This window comes from Dasypus novemcinctus, chromosome 12 (assembly GCF_030445035.2).
Source record: "Dasypus novemcinctus isolate mDasNov1 chromosome 12, mDasNov1.1.hap2, whole genome shotgun sequence".
NCBI classification, from domain to species: Eukaryota; Metazoa; Chordata; class Mammalia; order Cingulata; family Dasypodidae; genus Dasypus; species Dasypus novemcinctus.
Window position 1 is genome coordinate 78,512,050 of NC_080684.1, and position 24,587 is coordinate 78,536,636.

Below are 24,587 nucleotides of genomic sequence, written 5' to 3' on the forward strand. Positions count from 1 at the left end.
GAATAGGCCAGCTTGGGAGGCATTTTCTTGGTGTTATTTTAAGTTTGCATCTTGATTTTTGGTGATGAACAGTGCCATTTATAATTGCTCCTGGAGACATTTGTTCAAAGGATTCATCTTCAATTTCAGTCTCATCTTCATCTTCATTATCTGCTTCATCGTCTTCATAAGTGTCATTTCCTGATATTTCTGTAGTTTTAGGAGCATTTGCGTCTGTTTTTCTTGTCCTCTTCACTATTTATTCAATTCTCTTTTTTCTTTCTAGTCTTTCCAGTAGCCTCACTCTTAAATCTTATATCTGAGCAGTATATCCTAAGGCCACCATAAAATACTCCTTGCCTGACACTAATCTACTCCATTCATGTTCTGGGAGTAGCTGTTCCTTAGGGAATACTTAAAAGAGTAATATTATTTGGAAAAACTATAGCCCCCATCGTTCAGTTGGTCTTAGGGCTGCAACTGCTACTTATCTTCCTCCTCCTCCTCCATCCTCCTCTATCCATTTACTTTCCTTCAGCTGTCACCTCTCTTAGAGGCTACCTGGTGACCCAAATACTCATTCCTAATAAGTATGTATATGTATTGAAACTTTATGCTTCTCAAGCTGGGATTGCTGCATACGCCCTTTCACAGTTATAGTTGAACAATAGTCCCACATTGATCACTTAAGGTCCACATATATTTTCCCCTGTTCCATTGTATAAAAGCAGTCCTTCCTTTTCCTGATCTGTGTTAGCTATCCCTGGGGATTCCTCTTCTTGTCTGCTGGTTCCAGACACAAAGAATCTAGAGTGCTCAGACCATAGTTCACTGGGACATTTCTTGTGTTCTCTGACAAGAACATACCCCACTTTGGGTACCAGGACTTCTAAATCTGCAAAGCACAGAGTTATAGGAATAGAAGCACAAAGTCCCTCCATTGAATCATTGGGAATGATGTTAAGTGGAATCACTCCTCTTTCCTCCCATCTGTTCTTGGACCCATATAATCTTCCTATTGGAGACAATGCAATACAGAGGTCTCTAGTTTAGTGTATATACTGTACCCTGAAGCATGGCACTCCATCCTTGCTGAAAGTTGTCTCTGAACTGTCTCTTCAGCTGTGCCTTCAGTAGGTTGTCCAGTGCTCTATCAGGCTGGCCTCTTCTGGATTGTGATACTGGATTTGATATACCCAGTAGATCCCTTGGCCATGAGCTGACACCTATACCTCCTTTACTGTAAAGTGAGTTCCCTGTTTGGATGCTATGTTGGGTGGGGTCCCATGACTATGGATCAGGTCTTCTCTAAGCACCAAGATAGTGGTGCTGGCAAAAGTTCTGCAGGCAGGAAAGGACACCCAAACCCCAAAATAGGTATCTATCCCTATAAGAATGAGCCATGGAATTGGACTCATTTGTGGTTTTGCTACATATGACTTTTCTGCCCCTTCTATTTGAACCTATAGTTAGTACTATACTTGATAGGTGTATGTCCAAGAGACTTAAATCTTTGGTCACCATGTGCCAGTTGGGCTCTGAATTTCAGGAGAGTTGCAACACCTACTCTCCAGTTCATTGGACTCACCCAAGGACAACTAACAAGGTGATGATGATAGACAATCTCCAACCCAAGGAACAGAGAGGGTCTGCAACTGCAAGCAAAAGAGTTCCATCCATCTGCCCATGGAATCTAAGCCCCCTCTCAGTTAGAGGTAGAGTGGGCATCACCATCCTAAAATCCTCAGGATTGGGGAATAAACAATGGACGAAAGTAGTTTACTCTTATTCTACTATAGACTTGTTATTCTAGCAATGGAAGTACTTGTATCATTGCTATAAAGGTAGTGGCCACCAGAGGCTCTGAGGGAAGGAAGAGGGAAAAATAAGTGTAATATGGGGGCATTTTCAGAACATTGGAATTGTCCTGCATGATATAACAATGACAGATACAAAACATTATATATTTTGTCATAACTCACAAAATTGTGTGAGATAGAGTGTAAACTATAATGTAAACTATAATCCATGGTTAGGTGCTATATTAGTCAGCCGAAGGGGTACTGATGCAAAATATCAGAAATTGGTTGTTTTTTATAAAGGGTATTTATTTGGGGTAGGAGCTTACAGATACCAGGTCATAAAGCATAGGTTACTTCCCTCACCAAAATTTATTTTCACATGTTGAAGCAAGATGGCTGCCAACGTCTGCGAGGGTTCAGGCTTCCTGGGTTCCTCTCTTCCGGGGTCTTGCTTCTCTCTGGGTTCAGGGTTCCTCTCTTTCCAGGGCTTGCTTCTTCATGGGCTCAGCATTCCTCTCTTCCTGGGGCTTGCTTCTCTTTCCCCTGTGAGCTTACTTCCTGTCGCTCCAATTTAAGGCTTCAGCATCAAACTCCAGCATCAGAACTCCAACATCAAAAACCCTCAACTCTGTCCTTTGCCATGCCCTTAACTGTGAGTCCCCATACACCAAGGGGTGGGGACTCAGTGCCCTAATTATGTGGCCCAATCATAGCCCTAATCATTACTTAATCATGCCCAGGTACAGACCAGATTATGAACATAATCCAATATTTCTTTTTGGAATTCATCAATAATATCTACTTGCTACAATTTGTGTTCATCAATTGTAACAAAGGTACCACACTAATGAAAGATGTTGTTAATGTGGGAAAGTGTGGGAAGGGGAGCGAGTGGGACTTATGGGAATCCCCTATATTTTTTATGTAACATTTATTTAATCTAAAGTTTCTTTAAATTAATTAATTAATTAAAAAGAATAAACCCTGGGCCACTGGGCCACTCCAGGATGGAAAGAACCTAATATTGTTGACTAACCAAGTGGCTAATTGGTTTCCTCAGTTAATAGTGCCAAATCAGGAACTCAGTGTTGGTGTATGTTGCTGGCAAGTTAGAACTTCAGAAACAGAGGTAGCTAGATTGACCTTAGGAAGCAGGAATTCATGCTCTTCCATGACAAAGCTTGGCAAAAAGCAATTGGTAAAGTCTTTTTGTATACTTAGTTCAGTTCCTTTTCCATGATGGTTGCTTTCTGGTCAGAATAAACATTTGATACAAAAATCTTTTCCCTTTGTGCCCACTCTCATATGTCCATCCACATGCTTTTATTGCAAAACTTCTTGTCTCCAATCTTCCAATCCTTTTCCTCCCAGATTTGTCCACTGCCCAAGAATCTATAAATTCTCACTACGGATCACTACTTCAATGCAATGTGTAAGACTAGGCACACTCTTTGTAGCTTTGCCCACTAAGAAGATATTAATCTCTACTGTGTCTTAAGGCCTCCCCTGAATATGGCTATAGTGTGCTGCCATCCATATTCAGCTTCCACTCACATACCAGGCTAACTCTTTCATAAACCAAGCTTTGGCTTTTTTCTCCACCTAAATTTGACCATACATGACCCTCTCTGTGACCAGTGCAACCTGAGAGAGGGGTGCCGGTACAGCTATGGTGGGTGACATGGGGGTCTGGGCTATTACTTATGCAGTTTGACTCATAACCTCTGGTCTTACTGACATTTGATTCTGGATGTATCATTTCCATATTATGATGAGCTGCTTCTGGGCCCATCAACTTTATGACTTGGCAGATATGACAGAATTCAGCTCATAATGGACACTTTTTTTTTTGTCTTTATTTTTTAATTTTACATTAAAAAAATATGAGGTCCCCATATACCCCCTACCCCCCTTACCCTACTCCTCCCATAACAACAACCTCCTCCTACATCATGGGATACTCACTGCACTCGGTGAACACATCTCTGAGCACTACTGCACCACATGGTCAATGGTCCACATTTAACTTTACACTCTCCCCCAGTCCATCCAGTGGGCCATGGGAGGACACACAATGGTAATGGACAGTTTTAGATGCATGATTGCTTGGTGCCCCACAGGCAGGCTTTCAAACTCTACCAGGGCCTAATACCATGCCAGGGACTATTTCTTGAAAGGAGTAAAATAATCCACTAGAGATAACATGATCCAAAACCCCAGGGGCCTAAATTGTGATCTCCCACTGGGATTTGCTATAAACTCCACACTTAGTTCTGCAGAGGCCTTTGCTGCTCCAGGCTCCAGTCAGAGTTTGCAGCATCCATGCCACCTATTGTATGAGCAGAGTAGTATTCCTAGGTTTGGAATGTGTTGCCTTCAGAACCTAAAGATGCCCACCAGGCTTTGTGCTTCCTTTATTATAGTAGGAGACACAAGATACAGAAATATGTCATTTACTCTGGAAGGGATATCTTCACATACCCCTGACTACTGGACCTCTAAAAACTTTAAAGAAGTGTCCGATCCTGAATATTCCTAAAGATTATCTTCCATCCTCTGGAAGCATGTTTTACCAAAGGCTTCTAAGCATACAAGCCACCTCTTGCTCATCCTGTCCAATCAGCACATTATCATTATGTCAATGTGATAATGTGCAAAATGTCCAGGCAACCAGATCTCTTTAGACTATATAACAGTTGGGGGTGGGAGAATGAACATAGTCCTTAGACAAAACTAAATAAATATTGTCCATTCCATGTCTATATGAGCTCTTTCTGATCCTCTTTTTTGTCTGGAATATAAAAGAATGTATTCACCAAATCAATACCACATACTATGTCCTTGAGGCCTTATTAATCTGCCTACCAGCAATACCATGTCCAGCACAGTGGCAGTTTGAACTAATACTTGGTTAAACTTGCAGTGGTAATTTACATTCACTTTGTAAAATCCAGAGTTGCACTAATTGCTACCATCCCCCCAGGACATGATATAATTTTATATTTTCTGTCTTAGCTGGGGTAAGGGACAGTTTCAGAGGCTTCCAATTGATCTTCTTCACTGTGATAACACTTATGCAACAGCTCAAGGGCCCAATACTTCAACTTCCAAGTATGTCTATCACAAAGATATACTTGAAGATCAGAGAATAACCACCAGATAAGTTTGTACCAGTGAGTTCACTGTAAACCAGACACTCCTGCTCCTGTAAGCTCCCTCTCTAACAGGGGGACCATGATGACACTTCAAGTCTCCAGGTATCAAAGTCTACTCAGATGGAGCGCTAAAGTTCCTTGAAATGACTGGGTATTCCCCTGTACTCCGTGTACATTCCTTACCCTAGTAAATGCCCTAAGTCCCTTTGAGGAAGGACTGGAGGAATCATTACAATATATACTTGACACATCATTGCAGGGATTCAGACAGCTCTTCAGTCAATTGGTTCCAAATCTGAAAATTGCTCAAATTCAGGAACTGAGCTAGAGATTAGACTTTTTTATTGAGTCAGCTTTCTTCAGCTCCCTGCCCTTCCATCTTTGTTGTCTTCTGATTGTAGGTGTGCTTCTTCAGCAGCCTCATTTACTCTTAAAGGTCAGCATTTTATCCCAGTTCTATGTAAGCAGTCAGAGAGGTCCTCTGGCTTTCACACTTAAGCTTTAATTATTTATAAACACCCTTCAGTTGCTGATTATCTCTCTGCTGTGCATCAATAGAACTTACTGAACTTACCGGCCAAGTTCATTCTCCTTTTAGGGTTGATCTTATGTCTTTCAAGTGCCTGTATTATTACAAGGATGTTCCTCACCCTGGAACTTTTTCCCAGGCCACTACCAGCGAAATCTTCAGCAATTGGGCCACCACCTTGTGTTGAAGCAGACATCAAAACCAAATCAAAGGAAGCGGATGTACAGCAGATGGACACAGAGAGCAGACAACGAGGGGGTGGGGGGGGGGAGACTGAATAAATAAATAAATCTTTAAAAAAAAAACCCACACACCTAATTAAATTTATAAGAGGTTTATTGGGGAAAATATCTGTGAAGGGGAGAGTGAGCAGATGTAGGTAGGAAGAGCCTTTGATTGGTCCCTGTGAAAGAGAAAGGGAAAGAAGAAAGAACAGAAAGTACCTCAGACTGCAGTGCGGCTCTGTGAAAATCTCAAGCAGGCCTATGGGGAGCCCCGAGAGTAAACTCTATTGTCCAGGAGAGGAGTCCCATATTGGGCAGAATGATCTGCTTCAGTTGTTGGCTGACCACAGCTCAGGAAGGGTGTCTCCTCTACCTGAACTGCAGTGACTTTTGAAAGTGTGAATTAGGAGGCCATCAGCTAACTACAATACACTGCAGCTTCTCTCTTGAAGAGAGATCTCAGGGGTACATGCCCAGGTAACAAAGAACAGTCCCCTATCCCTCATTCTTATGTCCAGCCAGACAGTCCTATATGTTCAAGAAGAACTTTTAAAATTATCTGTATAAATCCTAATCTATTTTAAGTATAAATACACACAAAAATTTTGTACAGTTCTGATATATACTGAATTTTTCAGAAATGCAAATACCATATAAATCAAGAGAAAATTATAGTTTGTTTTGCTTGAACTTTATCAACTATTGTCTGCCATTTCGAAATTTTATGTCACTAGCTGCAACACTGCCCTAATATTTGAGACACTAATGCAATTTATATCTATATGTATGTCAGTTTCAGATACAATTATTCTCTTTACTTAAATATACTTCTTTAACCCTTATTTAAAAGTGTAAATATAAAGAAGAATGCCAACAATATACCTTGAGCCTAATGAACCTAATAATATCAAGTTGGTGATATAACTATGCAGAAAAAAATTTAAGTAACTTTGAAACACAGTTAGTTTGCCAAAGGGTTGCTGATGCTAAGTACCAGAAATGTGTTGGCTTTTATAAAGAGAATTTATTTGGGGTAAAATTTTACAGTTCCAAAGCCATGAAAAGTCCAAGTCAGGGCCTGTAAGAGATGCTTACTCATCCAAGTTAACTCCTATTGATTGTGTTGTCCTTGCATGTGGCAAAGCAAGATGGCTACCAATCTCTGCAGAGGTCTCAGCCTTTTACTCCAGGCTCACTATCTCCCCTTGAGCTGCTCCATGGGCCCAGCCTCTTGGGGGCTTCATGCTTAGGTAGTCCTCTCTCTCACATTGCAGGATCAAATGTGCCGGCTCCCAATCCTCCAGGTGCAACGGCAAGAACCAGGAAGGAAGGAGGGCCCAACAGTGGGCTCATGATACTAATGGTTACACTTTTGAGCCTATACACCTGCAATAAGAACAAGGCCTAGAGTAGCATTGTGCCTGGGGGTTTCCTCCTGACAGCCTGCATGTTACTCAAATGTGGCCACTCTCACAGCCAAACTCAGCATGTAGATGCGATGCATTCCCCCCAGCGTGGGACATGACACCCGGGGATGAGCCTCCCTGGCACCGAGGGATCACTACCACATACCAGCTGAAGAAGCAACTAGAAAATGACCTTGAATTAAAGATTCAATGCGGAACAGCAGAATATACCTGTCTACATATAATAACATGACTTCGGGAAGCTGTTTGACCTAATGTAAGGGGGAAATGGAAAGGAGAAATGAGATTATAAGGCTGTGAGTCTCTAAAAAAGAGTCTGGAGGTTGTCAGAAGGAATACCCCTATGTACAACTGAACAGAGTCTAAGAGACAGATAAGGTAGATACAACCCCAGGTATTGGTTCTTTTGAGGGATAAAGAGACCCACGGGTTCTATGGTCATGGCAGAAGGGGTTCACTGCCATGACAGATAGCCCATCTTTGGAGCTGGTGTTTCTGCGTGATGGAATTGGACTCAGAGGGGATCTCTTTTCACAAGACTTGCATGCTACTTTATTGGAATTGTAGTCGGTGCTGGGTTTAAGATATATGTAGGGGATTTGAATCTCTGGACTGATAATATGACACCCAGGCCCAGAGCCTCAACAGACTTCAGCTCCTACACTTTGATTTATTGGACTTACTCCACTCAGCTAACATGGAGTTGAAGAAGGTCAACCACCACAACATGGCGCCTAGAGTGTCTACAACTGGAAGCAGGAGGAGTGCATCCAGTACCCATATGGAATCTAAGCCCTCACTTGACATAGATGTGCAATGGACACAACCAATCCAATGTCCACAGAGAAAATGTGGAATGGGTGTGGGAACGGTAGCCATGGTGGCTGCTGGGTGTGGGGAACGGGAGGAAGAGATGAGATGTGGAGGCGTTTTCGGGACGTGGAGTTGTCCTGGATAGTGCTTCACGGACAATTACGGGACATTATAGATCCCCCCAGGGCCCACTGGATGGAACGTGAGAGAGTCTGGGCTATGATGTGGACCATTGACTATGGGGCGCAGTGATGCTCAGAGATGAACTTACCAGGTGCAATGGATGTGTCATGATGATGGGAGAGAGTGTTGCTGTGGGGGGAGTGGGGGCGGGGGCGGTGGGGTTGAATGGGACCTCATATTTTTCATAATGTAATTAAAAAATAATAATAATAATAATAAATAATTTTTAAAAAAATGTGCCGGCTCCCTTTTCCTCTGTCTGTCTCTGCTTCCATTTATATCAGATTTAGCAAAAGGGCAGAGACTCAGCCCAAGTCACACCTCACTGACATAGTCCAATCAAAAGCCCTAAAGCAATCTTATCAAGTAATCTAATCAAAGAACTGACAACCAAATTTAATGCACTCAAGAGTATCATACCCATAGGAACAGATTAGTTTAAAAACATAATCTTTCCCTTTTTGGAATTCATAAAATAATCTCAAACTGCCACACACAGTAACTTGACTATATCTTCCTATTGGGGGACAAAAAAGGACTGCAAAGAAGTCTTAAACTTTATCCAGTTATCAAATTGTTATTAATAATGCTGATATTATTTTGAAAATACTTTATATAGTATATATGAATAAAGCAAATAAATGATTATGTTAGTATCAATAAAGAACCAAGAATTTTGGTATAAAAGGAAAGATATTTCACACTTATTTCACATATTTCCCACCCCAACCCTGGTATCAGTCATTTCTCTAAGGAACTTTGGTTCCTTTTACTGGGAAATGGTTTGTAGAGACCATAACCTTGGTGGTAAGGGTGCTTGTTGTCATGAGATTGAACATTGTTCCTAGGCCTTTTCAGTGGAAAGAGCTAGGGAATATATTTTTTAAAAGATAAAATTACCGTAGAACATACTAATATCTAGGGTTTTTACTTAAATTTTTAAATTTAATAATGAATTTTTACTCTTTAATTTGGCTCCTGAGTTTTTCTGACACAACTCTTTCATGCCTTCCTTGCTTTCAGGTATGAAAGAGTTGTGTCAGAAAAAGTCAGGAGCCAAATTAAAGAGGTTCCAACTGGCCTAAGGTGAGACAATTTGAGCATAAAAATGATGACTGAAATAAATTAGAAATATCATATATATTAAAATCCATGAGTACATAATGATATCCAAAAAGTAAAAATTGGAAGGATGCTAGAGTAAAAATTCATTATTTAAAGAATAGTTAAAAGAAAAAAATTGTGCATTTACTTTACCTTTCCTGTACAAACTGCATTTTCTGTACATATACTTTAGGAGAAAAAATTATATTCCAGGAAATAAATGCAGGAAGATTTATAAATATTAGCTATCACTGTTTTGTATCTCAATGAAATAATGAACTTAAGGAGTGATCATTAGTGGCTACTAAAACCACTGGTGAAAGACTGATGGGAAACTTTATACAAGATAGATCATGTTGACAACACTTGAACCCACTAATCAACCTTACTATAGGAAAAAGAGGGAGCCAGATACTTGTGTGCTTTCTGCTGTGATGCCATGCGAAGGTCATACTACCACCTGTGAAATATTCTTGCCAAAAAACTAAATCCAATTAAGGCTCTAGATCTAACATCCAGATTATAGTAAATGCAGTGATCAGTGAAACTTGTTAGAATGATAGCACAGGTACACAATCAGCAAAATCCTGAATGTGGGAAACTATGTGACAAACGACCCAGTTTCTTTAAAATAAATGGCAGACATTTTTAAAAAGAATCATTATACTTGAGAGATTTGAGACATAGCAGACTAATGTAATATATGGACTTTGTTTGAATCCTGATTTGAACAAATCAGCTATATAAAGACACTAATGAAAATCTGAGAACGTTTTAAACTCTGGATATTTGATGATTTTAAGGAATTCTAGTTAAACTTAGGTGATATAAGGTAGTTTTTTTTTAAATAATTATTTTTTAGTGATATGTATTGAAATATTTAGGGTTGAAATAATATACCTGGGTGCTATCTGGGATTTGCCTTTAAATGAACTGAAAAATAGAGGTGTTACACAGATCAAATTTCTCAAACCTTAGCGGACCTAAGCTCACTTTTGTAGGCACAAAATCATCCAGAGATTTTGTTAAGACACAGACTCCTGGGCCCTGCCTCAGCAATTCTGACTCAGTGGTCTGGAATTCAGTCAATGACTTTGCATTTCAAACAGGTTCCAGGTGACACTGATGCTGCTGGTCCAGGGATCACGTTTTAAGTAGCATTGCTAAGCATGAAAAAGATTGGTTATCAATTAAATGATAATTGTGGAAGCTGAATAAACTTCTAGTTCATTATACTCTTCTCTCTACTTTAGTATATGTTTGATATTTTTCATAATAAATTTTTTTAATAAAATGCATTTGCCATTAGCTGACAACTTCAGTATGCCTGCCAACGTAGTTGTTCCCAAACATTTACATATTGCAATATATATTTTTATTATAAATTAATCTCTTTGTATTTAGCCTTTATAGTACAGGTAGGGCATTATATTGATTTAAAAAAATATATTTATGTAGGTAGGTTGCAGTATGTATATATTTCACCTAGGGATGGAAAAGGGCTGTTAAGACTACTATAAAATGGGAATGTTGAGTCTGATAGAGGTGAGAACTACTAATCTAAGACAGTATGTGGAGACATGAAGGCTATGGAGAACAGTGAGCTCTGACAGCTGAAAAGTGGGGCAATTTGAGGATAATCAAAGCAGAGACTTCACCAGATGCTCCAGGAAAGAGAGGTTTAACTAATCTGAAGTATTCTTGAGTCCTGGGACATTTTCTAGTTCACCATTTGCAATTTCCTGACTATTCAAGATGGGAAAATGATTCTGAAAGCACAATTGATATATCTCCAGCCAGCAGCAGACTGGTTATTAGCACTCCAGGAACTTGTGAGAGAGCTCTATTTTCAAGACTGCTGTCCAGCATCTGAAAAGAGCATAGCTGAGAGCTGTTTGAGAAAGATAGCCTAAGGCAGTAGCTCTACTTTGGAATTACCAGGGGAGCTTTAAAAAATACTGATGTCTGAACCCCACCCTCAGTAATTCTGGTTTAATTAATCAAGAGTAACAAGGCATTGGAAATTATAAACGCCACAGGTGGTTCTAATGTGCAACCTAGGCTGAGAACCATTGTTCTAAGTCCGAAGCAGTAGTTCTCAAACATTAGACGCAAGCAGAATAATCTAGAGGGTTGTTAAAACACAGATCACTGGATCTCACCCCCAGAATTTCTGATTCAGTAGATCTGGAGTGGAGTCCAATAATTTGTATTTCTTAACAAGTTCCTAGGGGATGCTGATGCTGCTGGCCTGGAAACGACACTTTGAGAACATATAGCACTTCTGCATACCAAAAGTACAATGGTTGTCTCAAGGAAAAGTACTTGAGCAATTGCTTGAGGTGCTGAACCAGCCCCCCCCCCCTTTTTTTTTTTTTTTTTAATGAAACACCAATTACACCTGAAGGAATGCTTGACCAACTATGGTTATTCAGACCTGGACATTCAGGAGTCATTTTCTCAAAACAAGCAAAGTGAGCCAGTCACCTTAAGGAAAACAGCAGATGATATTTAATGTCTATGCCAAAACATAAGCTTTTAAATGAATATATTAGAATTTTGGTAAACTTGTATCCACCATCATGAACTTACTTAGCAATACCTAAAGATGTTTGTGGTGAGATTAGTAGTGATATTAATAAAAGTGATTTTTTGACATTGTGTAATGGAATGTGTCAACATTTGGAAGCTCTACATAACTCAGTGAACCAGTATTTTCCAAAAGAACAGTGTATAACGTTATAAAGCCATGCGTGGGCAGCAGTTATTCAAAGGGTGAGTTAGACCAACTGATTTTAATGTATCTCAATACAATATGGTTTCAGATTCTACCCTCCAACTAACCTTTAAAAACTACCACTTGTGGAGTTTGGGTACAGTACAAGGAAGAATGTCCACAGTTATCTGAAAAGACCATTAAAATAACTCTTTCAAGACCACTAAAATAACGTACAATGCGGGGCCATGTTTTCTATTTCAGCCAAAACAACATATCATAACAGCCTGAAGTCAGAATATAAGAGGAGCCAATTGTCTTCTATTAAGCCAAAATATTCAAGAGATTTGAAATAAATGTGAAATAGTATCACTCTTCTCACTAATGTTTTTGTTTTCAAATATAGTTATTTTTCATAAGGTATGTTAACATGTAATAACTTTATTATTATTTTAAATAGAATTAATAAACTTTTGTTATTCCTCAGGTTTAATGTCTAATAATGTATTGGTAGATATAGGCCACATAAACAAAAGCTTACTGGGGTCTTCAATAATTTTTAAGAACATAAGGGAGTCCTGAGACCAAAAAAGTTGAGAACTGCCATTCCAGGATTATAGGAATGGTTTATTTCTTGACTTTGGTGGTTTACATGGATGTTACTTTTAAAGTTATTTATTAAAAGTACAAATTTTATGTACTTCTGTAAATGTCATATTTCACAATGTTTTTTTTAAAATTGCCATTAAGGAATTGTCTCTTGGTGTAGTAGAAAGAGCAATTTGGGAAATAAAAGATTCGTGATTAAATTCTATATCTGGGAAACAGATGTGGCTGAAGCGATTGGGATTCCACCTACAACACAGGAGGTCCCAGGTTCGGTTCCTTGTGCCTCCTGGAGAAGGCAAGCTGCTGTAGTGGGCAGGCTGACACGAGATGATGCAACAGAAGAGACACAAAGAGGAAAGACAGTGAGGGTCACAGCAAACCAGGGAGCTGAGGTGGCTCAGGTGATTGAGTGCCTCTCTTCCACATGGGAGGTCCTGGGTTTGGTTCCCAGTGCCTCCTAAAGAGAAGACATGGACATAGACAGCAGACAGCAACCACAAACGATGGGGGTTGGAGGATAAAATAAATTTTAAAAAGAAATTCTATATCTGTGTTAACCTGTTGTATGATTTGGGGCAAAAAGAAAAAAAGAATAATTGCAATACCACCTTTTGTAAAGCGTGGAGATGCTTTATAAACAATAAAGTAATACGCAAATGTTGGCCACAATTATTATTGCAGAGTTACAACATATATATTTGTTTGGAAGTTTCTCTCTCATAATGAGCCTACCTGAAATCTTTAAACACAGTTGTGAGAATTCCCTAAATCATCATATTTTCCTTTTTTATTTGACTTACAAAATACTTGGTGCTAAATTTATTGCATAGTGTTAATAACTCTTTTGTGGGTTTTATGCATTATTTCTCCTTCAGATGGTATTTAATCTTCTAATTTATCTCCTTTAAACTTCTTCAACTTATATAGGTTTTGATATTGCCAATGGCCATGGAAAAAGAAAGGGTAAATTATAAATAAATAATAAAGAATATTGACAGAATGGGAGAGAACATGGACCTTGCATGTCTTTTTTAAAACATTCTGAAGCAACATTTGCGGCTATCACATTTCCCTGTTTCTGCAGCACATCACCCTCAGATAAATAAATAAAGCAGAGGGCTTTCATTTTCAGTCAGTTGTCATAGCAACTTTTGACTATCCAGAGAAGAAGGAATTCTCATCTCTTAAGCCCTGACTCCAGAAAAGCTAAAAAGATATAAAGAGTAAAAGGAACATTAAAGGATGATTCATAAGATGTGATGAAGCTAGCTGTTATTTAGAACTTTTCCACTAAATGTATGCACTTTTTTCCCCTTACGTATTTTATATTTCCCCATATACACACAGATTCCTGAATTCAACAGCAAAAGACTAATAATAGCTACCATTTATCCATCACTTATTGCATGCCAGACACATAGAACATTACATACATTATCTTTAGTTAATACTCCCAACAACACTAAGTATGATACTATTTTTGCCCACGTTTTACAGATGAGGAAAATGAGGATTAGACAGATTAAGCAGTTTATCCAAAGTCACATGCTAAGTAAGTGCTCGACCTCTCAGCCTTCAACATAGTTGACCACTTCTTAAAACTATTATCCTCTTCTCTGTATTTCCTTCTCCTTTATTGACCAAACATGTTACTGCCTTCTGTGGTTTTGCTTGATGCATAAATGTTGAAATGTCTTAGGACCTGGACCTGAACAGTCTTCTCTCTTCAGATAACTTCCAGTTCTGCAGCTTTAAATAATTCCCAAATGTGTATCTCCAGCCCAGATATCTCACATGCATATTAGGCACGTATATGCAAGTGCTCACCTAAACATTAAATTTCTAATATCTAATAGGTCATCTCAGAGGTAATCGGTCTAAGACAGGTCCTTGTCCTTCCTTCACTTTTCCTTGCGTCAGTAAATGATAGCACTGTCTAACCTAGTTGTATAAGCCAAATTCCTTAAGAGTCATCCTTGATTTCTCACTTTCCCTCACCCTCTACTCATAATCTATAGTCAAATCAGATTTATCCACAAAATCTAAAATCTGTATCTTTTTCACCTCTGTTGCCTCCTCTAGTGAAAGGCACTGTCCTTTTCATGGACTCCTAGCCAGTAATTTTAAAATCAAGACACCTACTTCTAAACTCGCCGAAGAACAGCCCTAGTGAGCTTTTGAAACCAGGAATCAGGTTATACTAGCTTTAGAGACTTCCATGGCTTCCCACTGCTCTTAGAAGAAGAAGATGTGAACTCCTTGCTATGGCCTAGAAGGTCCGACTTGGTCTGGTTCCTTCTTCTTGCTCCAGTCTCATCTAGGGTCCTCCCTCTCCATCATTCTGCTGTGGCCACAATGTCCTCCTTTCCTTCCCTCAAACACATCAAGTTCTTTTTTTATCTCTGGGATTTTGCATATAAAAAGTATAAACTGTCTCAAACTACCTCAGTTCATCTTTACAGTTGACTCTTTTTCATCTTTTAAGTTTCAGCTCAAATATCTTCTTCCTAGAACTTAGCCTGTCTAAAGTGGTTTCTTGTTGGGGCCATCAGCTTATCACATCATCTTCATAGCACTTTTCAGACTCAAATCTTTAGTATTTCCCCCTACACACACTAGTTTCATAGGGTCAGGGACCAGGACTTATTCATTATTATATTCTCAAAGTCTAGGAGCATATAGGAGGTGCTCAGTAAATACTAAAAGGAAGAAAGAGAAAAAGACGTAACAGTGCCAGGATCTGATCCCAGAGTTATTTTACTCTAAAACTATTCTTTTAACTACCTCCCTATTTTTAGGTTTACAAGATGATTTCTAGTTCTGTTATTATATTCTAACTCTAGAATGATATCTGAATCCCTACACTGTAAGTTTGAGATGGAGATGAAAGGAAATAAACTACAATAGAATGGAATTGAAGGATTCCCAAATATCTGTAAACTACCTTTTCATTCTGCAAACCCGTTTTGGCTTAAGGGAGGGAAGACAGAAGAACAACACTACAGCACAATTTTTATTCCCTCAGAATCAAGGGTTAAATTCCTTGAAAGAACTCAGTACACTCCCCATCACATCCTTCCCCACCAAATTCCCAAGGCACTTAGGTAGTTGGTTTTAAGCAAAGAACATTGTTCCAAAATACTAATTTTGGTCAGTGGTACAATACTAACTCATTGCTTCTCATCCTTATTCTCTAATTATTTATTGGCACTGAAGTTGGATCTAAACAACTTCTGAGGAAGGAAGATAGAAAGAAGGCATGGCATACCAAAATCTGAAGGATGAGGGGTGTATAAGTCAATGAAAGGGGTGCTGATGCAAAATACCAGAAACTGGTTGGTTTTTACAAAGGGTATTTATTTGGGGTAGGAGCTTACAGATACCAGGCCATAAAGCATAAGTTACTTCCCTCACCAAAGTCTTTTTTCATATGTAGGAACAAGATGACTGCCAACGTCTGTGAGTGTTCAGGCTTCCCGGGTTCCTCCCTTCCAGGGCTTACTTCTTCCTGGGCTCAGGGATCCCCTCTTCCTGGGGCTTGCTTCTCTTTCCTCTGTGCGCTTACTTCCCAGGGCTCTAGCATCAAACTCCAACATCAAAAACCCCCAACTCTGTCCTTTGCTACACCTTTTATCTGGGACTAGGACTCAATGCCCTAATAACACTGCCCAATCGAAGCCCTAATCATAACTTAACCATGCCCAGGTAGAGACCAGGTTACAAACATAATCCAATATCTATTTTTGGAATTCATAACCATATCAAACTGCTACAAGGAGGCAAAGGATAGCATGAGGAGATAGCTGGATCCCCTCCAACTGACCCAAAATTAGTGGGGAAGTCCAGTCAGATCCTGAGGGAAAGAAAAGGAAAAATATAATGCAAGGATATTTTTCCACATGGAATAGTACTGAGTTATACAAGTTTTTGAAGAGTTTGAATCACGAATAACTCACTCTACTTCTGGCATCAAAAAATAGCATGCCAAGACCTGAGAGAAATAAATTGTTATAATTTGCATTTTAGTTGGCTTCAGTAGGCTTGGCTCCTGAGCCTTTTAAATGTCAAGGATTTTAGCATTAAAACACTTAGCTTTCAGCACTTTAGAAACTCACAATGCTAATGTTTTTGTTTTGTGTCTTAAATAACAATTCTTTGGCTGAAGCCTTTCCTCCTTGGGAAAAAACTTGTAGGGGATGTGGAGAGTTTGGGCCACAGTGATAGACTAAAAATTAGTTTTACTCTTGACCTTGATGTTGACTTGCTGTGCCCTGGCTTACAATGATCTTTTTTTTTTTTCCTGCAGTTTCATATTTTTCATTATAAAACATAAAAATAATAGGGATATTATTTTGAGATCACTGGAGAAAACGGACAAGCCTCATGTTCATTTGTAGATGTACTTATATCTTAGTATGTAAATGCTATTTTTAAATATCTAATTCTATGTGATTTCTAAGTAATACAGTGAAAACAAAATTTAATTTGATTTTTTATCAAAATCTAATATCATGAGTTTCTTTTTATGTTATTGGAATGAAAGAGCCATGGTAAAATGGAAACAATAAAATCTCTAGAGTTAATTTTGTCTTTTCTTCTTCTGCACAGACCTTATCTCTACTGTGTCTGGAAGGTTCTCATTAGATTACTTGATGCTCTGCTCTCATGCTTTTGACCTTGAATCTATAAACACCACAATTTTACATGAAAAGGCATCTTACATAAGAAGAAATACAGACACCAAAACCTAAAAAATATAAGTCTCTCTAGTACACAAAGAATACAAAGTAAAATTAGACAACTTTCCTGCCTAGCTACTTGGCAAATATTAAAATTAAAATTGACAAATATTAAAAAATTAAAATATTCATTGTTGGCTACAGTTCAGGGAAACACGTTTTTAAATATTGCTAGTGGTAATGTGAATTTTTTGAGGAAAAATTTGGCAATGTGTATCAAGTGTAGAATTTTACTTTGAACAGCAAAGATATAAATAACCAAATATCAAGCGTGGGCAAGAATGGGAGTCACTGGAATACTTACACACTGCTAATGGGAATGTAAGCTGGTACAATCACTTTAGGAAAACAATTTGGCATTATCTGGAAAGGCTAAAAGCGTGCATGACTTATGATCCAGCAGTTCCATTCTTGGGCATGTATTCTAGAGAAATTCTTGCATATGTGTTCATATCCACACTGTAAGAACAAGAAAACAAAAACAGTCCCAATTGTCCATCAATGGTTCAAAAGACAAACAGCAAGAAAAATGAATGACTTATAGCTATACACAACTACATGGATGATATCAGGAACTATATGTGGAGAGAAAAAGCAAGTTGGTAATATATATAGTATTATTTAATTTATATAAAGAAATAACAAAAACATGTACAACTGTATTATATATTGTTTAGGGAACCAAATATACATGGTAAAACTAAAAGCAAGGTAATGATACCCATATAGGGACTACCTTTGAAGGAGAGAAAAAAGGATGGGATTGGAGACGGAAACACAGGAGACTTTAAAAGTGTAAAAGTAATGTTTCTTTCCTTAAATTTGGTGGTCAGTAAACAGAAATTTGATTGTACATGTGTTTCTTTTTATTTCATAAACATTTTTCTATCTAGTCAATGTCTACTGAAAGCAATATAAAGAGTTTTAATGTCAAAAAAAAGATAAATGAACATGAATAGAATTATATTACATAAAACTCTATACCTATTTTATGTATAAACAACATACAAAGATTTCTGCAAGGACATGCACTGATGCATTAATCATTATCAACCAGTGATTAATGTGGGCTGATTGTACTCTCTTTGTTTTACTTTACTATGTTGTTTATTTTATTCTGACAAAGGACATGTGTCCCTTTTTATAAAGACAATAAGATAGTTTTTAAAAAATACAAGTTTTAGGATGTTCCTTACAGTATTATATATGTATGGCACATATTTATATTTTAATAACAAAACAAACATATGAAACCTTGGAAATCACCTAAATGTATATCAATAGGGGATTGATTAAATGAGTTCTGGTGTAGTCGTACCTTGAAATACCACTATCATTAAAATCAGATAAAAAAGTGTTAAACAAGTATTGAAAGATAGGATATACATATTCTAAACAGAAAATACTCTAGGAATGCATCTAAATATTTCTTTATCTATAACAAAATAGGAACAGTGGTTGAATTATGGTTGACTTCCCTTTCTTTTTTAAAATTTTTTGTGTTTTCCACAATGTAGATATATTAATTTTGTTTGTTTTAAGCCCACTTTTAGATCAGATCTTGCAACTAAGTCAAGACTTTCTGCTCTATTGACCTACCATAACAGTAGTTCCAGCAGCAGTCTTCTGAGTAGTAAAACAGCTGCTCTGTAAATGGTTGCATGAAGCCTCCAAGGCCAGGCTAGTCAAAGCCATGTGTGTAGACTGGTCTGGAAAGGCCTCCTGCTCCTATTTGCTCCTGTGAGCTCACCCTGCAGGTTCTACTCAGGAGACTCATGACCTATTAAGACAAGTTTGCGCCTGCCTCATGAATTAATCGCTGTGGCTTTCATTCACTCATTCAATAAACATTTAAGAGTGTGCACTATGTACATGGCTCTGTGAGGGATGGATGAATCAGACACAAACCCTGCCCTAAATACAGTTCAATAGCAGAGATTTTTTTACAAGTCCATAAATATTCACCCAAAATTGTCTGAGTTCCCTGTGACTGTGAATGGTACCCCCTTCTTTTGAGAGCCTCTCTTTTTCCTACACTAAGCATGAGGTTCCAGCCACTGCTACCAAGTTCTTCAGCTTCCAACCCCCTGACCTTAGCCAATTGGCCTACAATGGGCACCTGATCTAAGTCAGACTATCATGGTAGCCCACACCACCAGACACAGTTAACTGGTTAAGGAATGAATCAATGAGATTTCTACCCTAGAATTTTAAACTGAACGTAAAAAAAAAAAAAAAAAAAAAAAAAAAGTGGCAGTAAAGCTGGCAGTAGAGGTAGGAAACAAATTAGCTGTGTGAAAAAGCCAACACTCAAGAAATACAAGGTGAAAAGGATTACAGAAGCATAGCCACAGTGGATACTGAATCCAGCATTACTGAAGCCCTGTCCTCCCTTTTACCAACTTGGTTGTACAACCCTTACTTCTGATACTGAGCTACCCCAGTATCTTTCCAATGAATTACCTCAGTTGATTAGGCTTTTTGAGTCGGGACTGTGTTGCAGGCAGATTAACTGATTGAGTAATATGTTGGCAGATTAATTGATTGATTAATATATTGGCAGGTTAATTGATTGATTAAATGTGTTGGCCAAATCAGAAACCAGGTATTATCTTTGATTTTTCCTTTCATCTCCCACATATAATCAGTCACTGAGTTGTGTTTATAGTCCTTCCTTAACACTTCTCCAATCCAGCCCTTTCAACCACTTCTTTCCATCTCCACTACCATTGTCATAGCTCAGGTTACGGACCCCTTCTGCTCTCCTTCTTTATTTTTTGCAACTGCCTTCTAACTTATTATTCAATAAATATGTATTGAGCCAATAGGATGTGCCAAATAACTGTTTAGGTACTGGAGAGATAAGCCGTGAACAGAACAAAGCTCCTGCTCTCATGAGGATTCTATTCTTATGGAAGGACACAGTTAATAAACAAATGAATAATGTAATGTCTAATAGTGACAAGTGCTGTGAAGAATCTGTGTAGAAGTTTTCAGTAATTGTTCCCAAGGAATCATGCCTCCCAGAATCCAGATCCTTGGATATTTCCCTCCTCCAATGACTCTGGCTCAACCAAATGACATTCGTTAGCCAATATGACTTTAGCAAATTTGGTGCAAGCAGGAGCTTGAAAGGAGCTTTTGCATTGAGCTTACTTTCTCTAGCTTTTTGGAACCCTGTGACTGCTACCATGTGAACTAACCATTGACTGGCCTCAGCCATTTCAGTTGCCCCAAGTAAGATCTTACACAAATGAGTGTGGCCATCTAGACCATTTAGCCATAGCCAAACTTGCCCAACCCACAGAATGGTAAAAAAAAATAAATGTTCATTATGTTAAGCTACTACATGATGGTTTAGGGATGGTTTGTTACACAGCAAAAGCTACCTGATAGAGCATTATGATGGACTAGAACTGAGGAGCCATTTAAATGGGGGTAGTCAGAGAATCCCTTTCTGAGGAGATGGCAGCTGAGCAGAGAACTGAATGAAGAGAGGGACTGAGCCATTGGCCATCTGAATGAACAGCATTCTAGGTGGAGGGAACAGAATTCCAGACAGAGTCTCAGAGGTGCATTAGCTTTGAGGCAAAGGCAAAGCTTGGCATGTTTGAGAAATACTAGGTCAGAGTGGCTTCAGTTCAGTGTTGAAGGTGAAAGCATGATAAGAAGTGAGGTCAGAGAAGGAGCTGTGAATAAGTCATCTCCTGCTGAAACAATGCTGAAACTAATAACTTTTTACAGCTATCATTTGGCATGAGTGTAATTAGGGTAAATTAGGGCAACTGTAGGTAAGTTCACAGAAATTAAAAGTCTTTTGCATTTTTAAATTTTTTGATACCCCAATTTATTTTTACCTTAATTTTTCTAAATTAATATGTTTTCTATATCTAACCTTTAAACTCATCACTATATTCTATTTTTACTGTTAATGGAAACTGGCAATATATTTGGCTTCATTTTTGAAGATGTTTTGGATCACAGAAAGGTTGAACAAAGGCAGGGGAGGAATACTGGTATGGGATGTTACTGACAGGGGACACATGGTTGGCAGGGAGTTCTCCAGGGCATATATCCAGAGTACATAAAATGTTTGGATAGCTTCATAGTGGTTACAATTAAAAACAACAACTGAAGGAGTGCAGAGTTCCTAGCCAGGGGAGCTCTATCATAGTCCCTAAAGGAAGAGCAACAATCCCCCAAGTACAACAGCACAGACCGAGAAAGAAGGAAGGTCCAACAATGAGCCCTTAATACTAATGAATATGCTTGTAAGCCTGTGCACCTGAAATAAGAACAAGGCCTAGCGCTGCAGGGTGCCTAAGAGTTACCTCCTGAGAGCCTCCGTGTTGCTCAAATGTGGCCAGTCTCAAAGCCAAACTCAGCATGTAAATGTGTTGCCTTCCCCCCAGCATGGGACGTGACTCCTGGGGATGAGCTTCCCTGGTGCCAAAGTATTACTACCAAGTACCAGCTGATGATGTAACTAGAAAATGACCTTGAATAAAAGGGTCAACTCGGACCAGCAGAATATCTCAGTCTACATATAATACCAGGAGTTAAAAATGCTTTTTGACCTGAATAAAAGGGGGAAATGGAAAGGACAAATGAGTTTTTATGGCTATGAGTCTCCAAAAAGAGCCAGGAGGTTATCAGAGGGGTTGCCCTTATGCACACCTCAGCAGAGTCCCAGAGACAGATAAAGTAGATACAACCCCAGGTACTGGTTCTTCTGAGGGTTACAGAGACCCACAGGTTCTATGGTCATGGCAGATGGAGTTCAGTGCCATGTCATTTGGCCCTACTTTGGAGTTTGTGTTTCTGTGGGATGGAGCTGGACTCAGATGTGATCTTTGTCCACAAGCCTCTCCTGTTACTTTTACTGGATCTGTAGTTGGTGCTGGGGTTTCATATATACCCAGGGGACCTGAATCTCTGGACTGACCATGTGATAGCCAGGCCCTGAGCCTCAACAGACTTGCAACTCCTATACTTTGGTTTATTGGACTTACCCCACTCAGCTAACATGGAGGTGAAGAAGGTCAACCACCATACCAGGAAGCCAAGAATGCCTACAACTGAAAGCAGGAGAATTGTATCCAGCATCCATGTGGAATCTAAGCCCCCTCTTGATTTAGATGTGGAGTGGACACAACCATTCTAAGGTCCACAGGATGGAGGAATAGAGTATGGATTAGAGTGGATTTACTAATAATCTATTCATGAACTTTTGTGATTAGTAATTGAAGAAAATGTGGCATTGGTGTGGAGAAAGAGGTCATGGTGTCTGCTGGCGGTAGGGAGTGGGAGGAAGAGATGTGATGCGGGGGCATTTTCGGGGGTTGGTGTTGTCCTGGGTGGTGCTACGGGGACAGTTACTGGACATTGTATGTCCTCCCATGGCCCACTGGGTGGACTGTGGGAGAGTGTGGGCTGTGGTGTAAGACCATTGACCATGAGGTTCAGCAGTGCTCAGAGATGTATTCACCAAGTGCAATGAATGTTTCATGATAATGGAGGAGGTTGTTGTTATGGGGGAAGGAGTGGAGTGAGGGAGGTGGGGAGTATATGGGGACCTCATTTTTTTTAATGTAACAGTAAAAAAATAAAGACAAAAAAAAAAGAGGCTATGTAAAAATGCTTGTGCTTTTGCTGCTTTAATAGGTATTGACAGATTGCCTTCCACTGAGGTTGTAACAAGTTACCAACCCACCAGCAATATGTTACTTACAATTATCAGTGTATTAGCAAACTGTAGTCTTTGCCAATCCGATAGGTGGGGAAAAAAATTTAATTTACATGACTCTTATAATGAATGAGGCTGAGCAATTATGCAATTCATTTATTTGAGAGTTATTATTGTTTCTTTTCTGTGAATTGCCTATTTATCTTATTTGTCATTTTTCTCCTGGGTTGTCAGTCTTTTTGTCACTCTTCACATACTAGGAAAATTAGGCTTTGTGTGTGAGGCACATTTTGAAAGAATCACTCTAGCTGCTATGTAGAAAGTAGACTGAAGGGGGCAAGGGTGGCAGCAGGAGGACCCACTGGGAGACTACCTAAGTGATCCAGGTGAAAGAAGTTGGTGGCCAGGGTTAGAGCCATAGAAGGCATGTGGTAAGAGTGGCTGATGTGGCTCAGTGGTTTAAGCACCAGCTTCCCACATACAAGGTCCTGGGTTTAATTCCTAGCTCCAGTACTTATTAAAAAAATATCTTTTTAATAAAAAAGATTTTTTAAAAAAGTGAGATGGTGAGAAGTGGTCAGATTCAAGATAATGTCATGTATCTAATATTGATTGAAGGTTTACTCTGAATTAAGCACTGTGATAAAGACTTTACACACATTTTCTCATTCTACCTTCCCAAAAATTCTATGAGGGAGGTGCTAATTTCTCCCATTTACATAACAATCTGTAAGTGGGTTTGACCCCAAAGCCCAGGTACTCACCATGATGCCAAACTCCCTCTAACCTCCTCCAAAATTGAGTCCTACACTCTACTCTCCTCTCTGCAGCCAAAGTGATCTTTCTAAACAGCAAATCTATTCTCATCACTCCCCAGCTTAAACACTCTTCAGTGACTTCCCAAACTCTAGGCAGGAGAGCAGACAAGATGGGGCCCTGAACCTCCCTCCACCCATGCAGAACTGTCCACAATGCTCCTCCCACCTTCAGTCCCAGGTGGTGGCTTCCATCAAGACCGCCCTTTCCCTTCTTTCTTTCCCAGACTAAGTCCCACTGGCCTGTCAGTCTCATCTTAGACATTAGCTCTTCTGGGAAGCTTTGCATGAGAGCCACCTCTTAAAACAAACCAAAACAAAACAAAACAAAACAACTGGAGTAGGTACCTCTTCCATGTTCTTCATGTTCTTTCCACAGCAACCTGTAATCGCCCCTTGCCATACTCTTCACACTGCAGCGTGGTTACTTCTTTGTCTGTGTTCATATCTGCCTCCAATGCCCCAACCACACGATGAAAGCATTTTGTGGACAGGAATAATGCCTGTTTTTCTTAAATATTTTATAAAATTATTTAAATTTAAATAGACAAAAATGTATACAGTGAAAAGTTTCCTTCCCCTTCCTGTCATTCCCCATTCATTTAATAACTGTGGGAACTGCAATAACTGTGTAATAGTTTCTGTTTATCCTCCTGAAAAATGTTTATGCATATTCAAGACTATATACATATGTATGTATTCATTTCCCTCCAACCATTTCACACAAATGGTAGCATAATATACACACTTTACTGCACTTTGTTTTACTTAGTATATATTGGAGATCTTTCCGTATCAATACATAA

At 39.0% G+C, this 24,587-nt stretch overlaps 1 long non-coding RNA gene across 1 annotated transcript; it reads right to left on the minus strand.

Moving 5' to 3' along the window:
* Positions 1–15,877: 15,877 nt before the first annotated feature.
* LOC111760081 (uncharacterized) lies at positions 15,878–24,292 on the minus strand. The gene is made up of 3 exons (XR_002793896.3): positions 24,130–24,292; positions 17,585–17,739; positions 15,878–16,394 (listed from the first exon to the last, which is right to left on the minus strand). It is a non-coding gene; the product is annotated as an uncharacterized lncRNA (long non-coding RNA).
* Between the last annotated feature and the right edge of the window lie 295 nt (positions 24,293–24,587).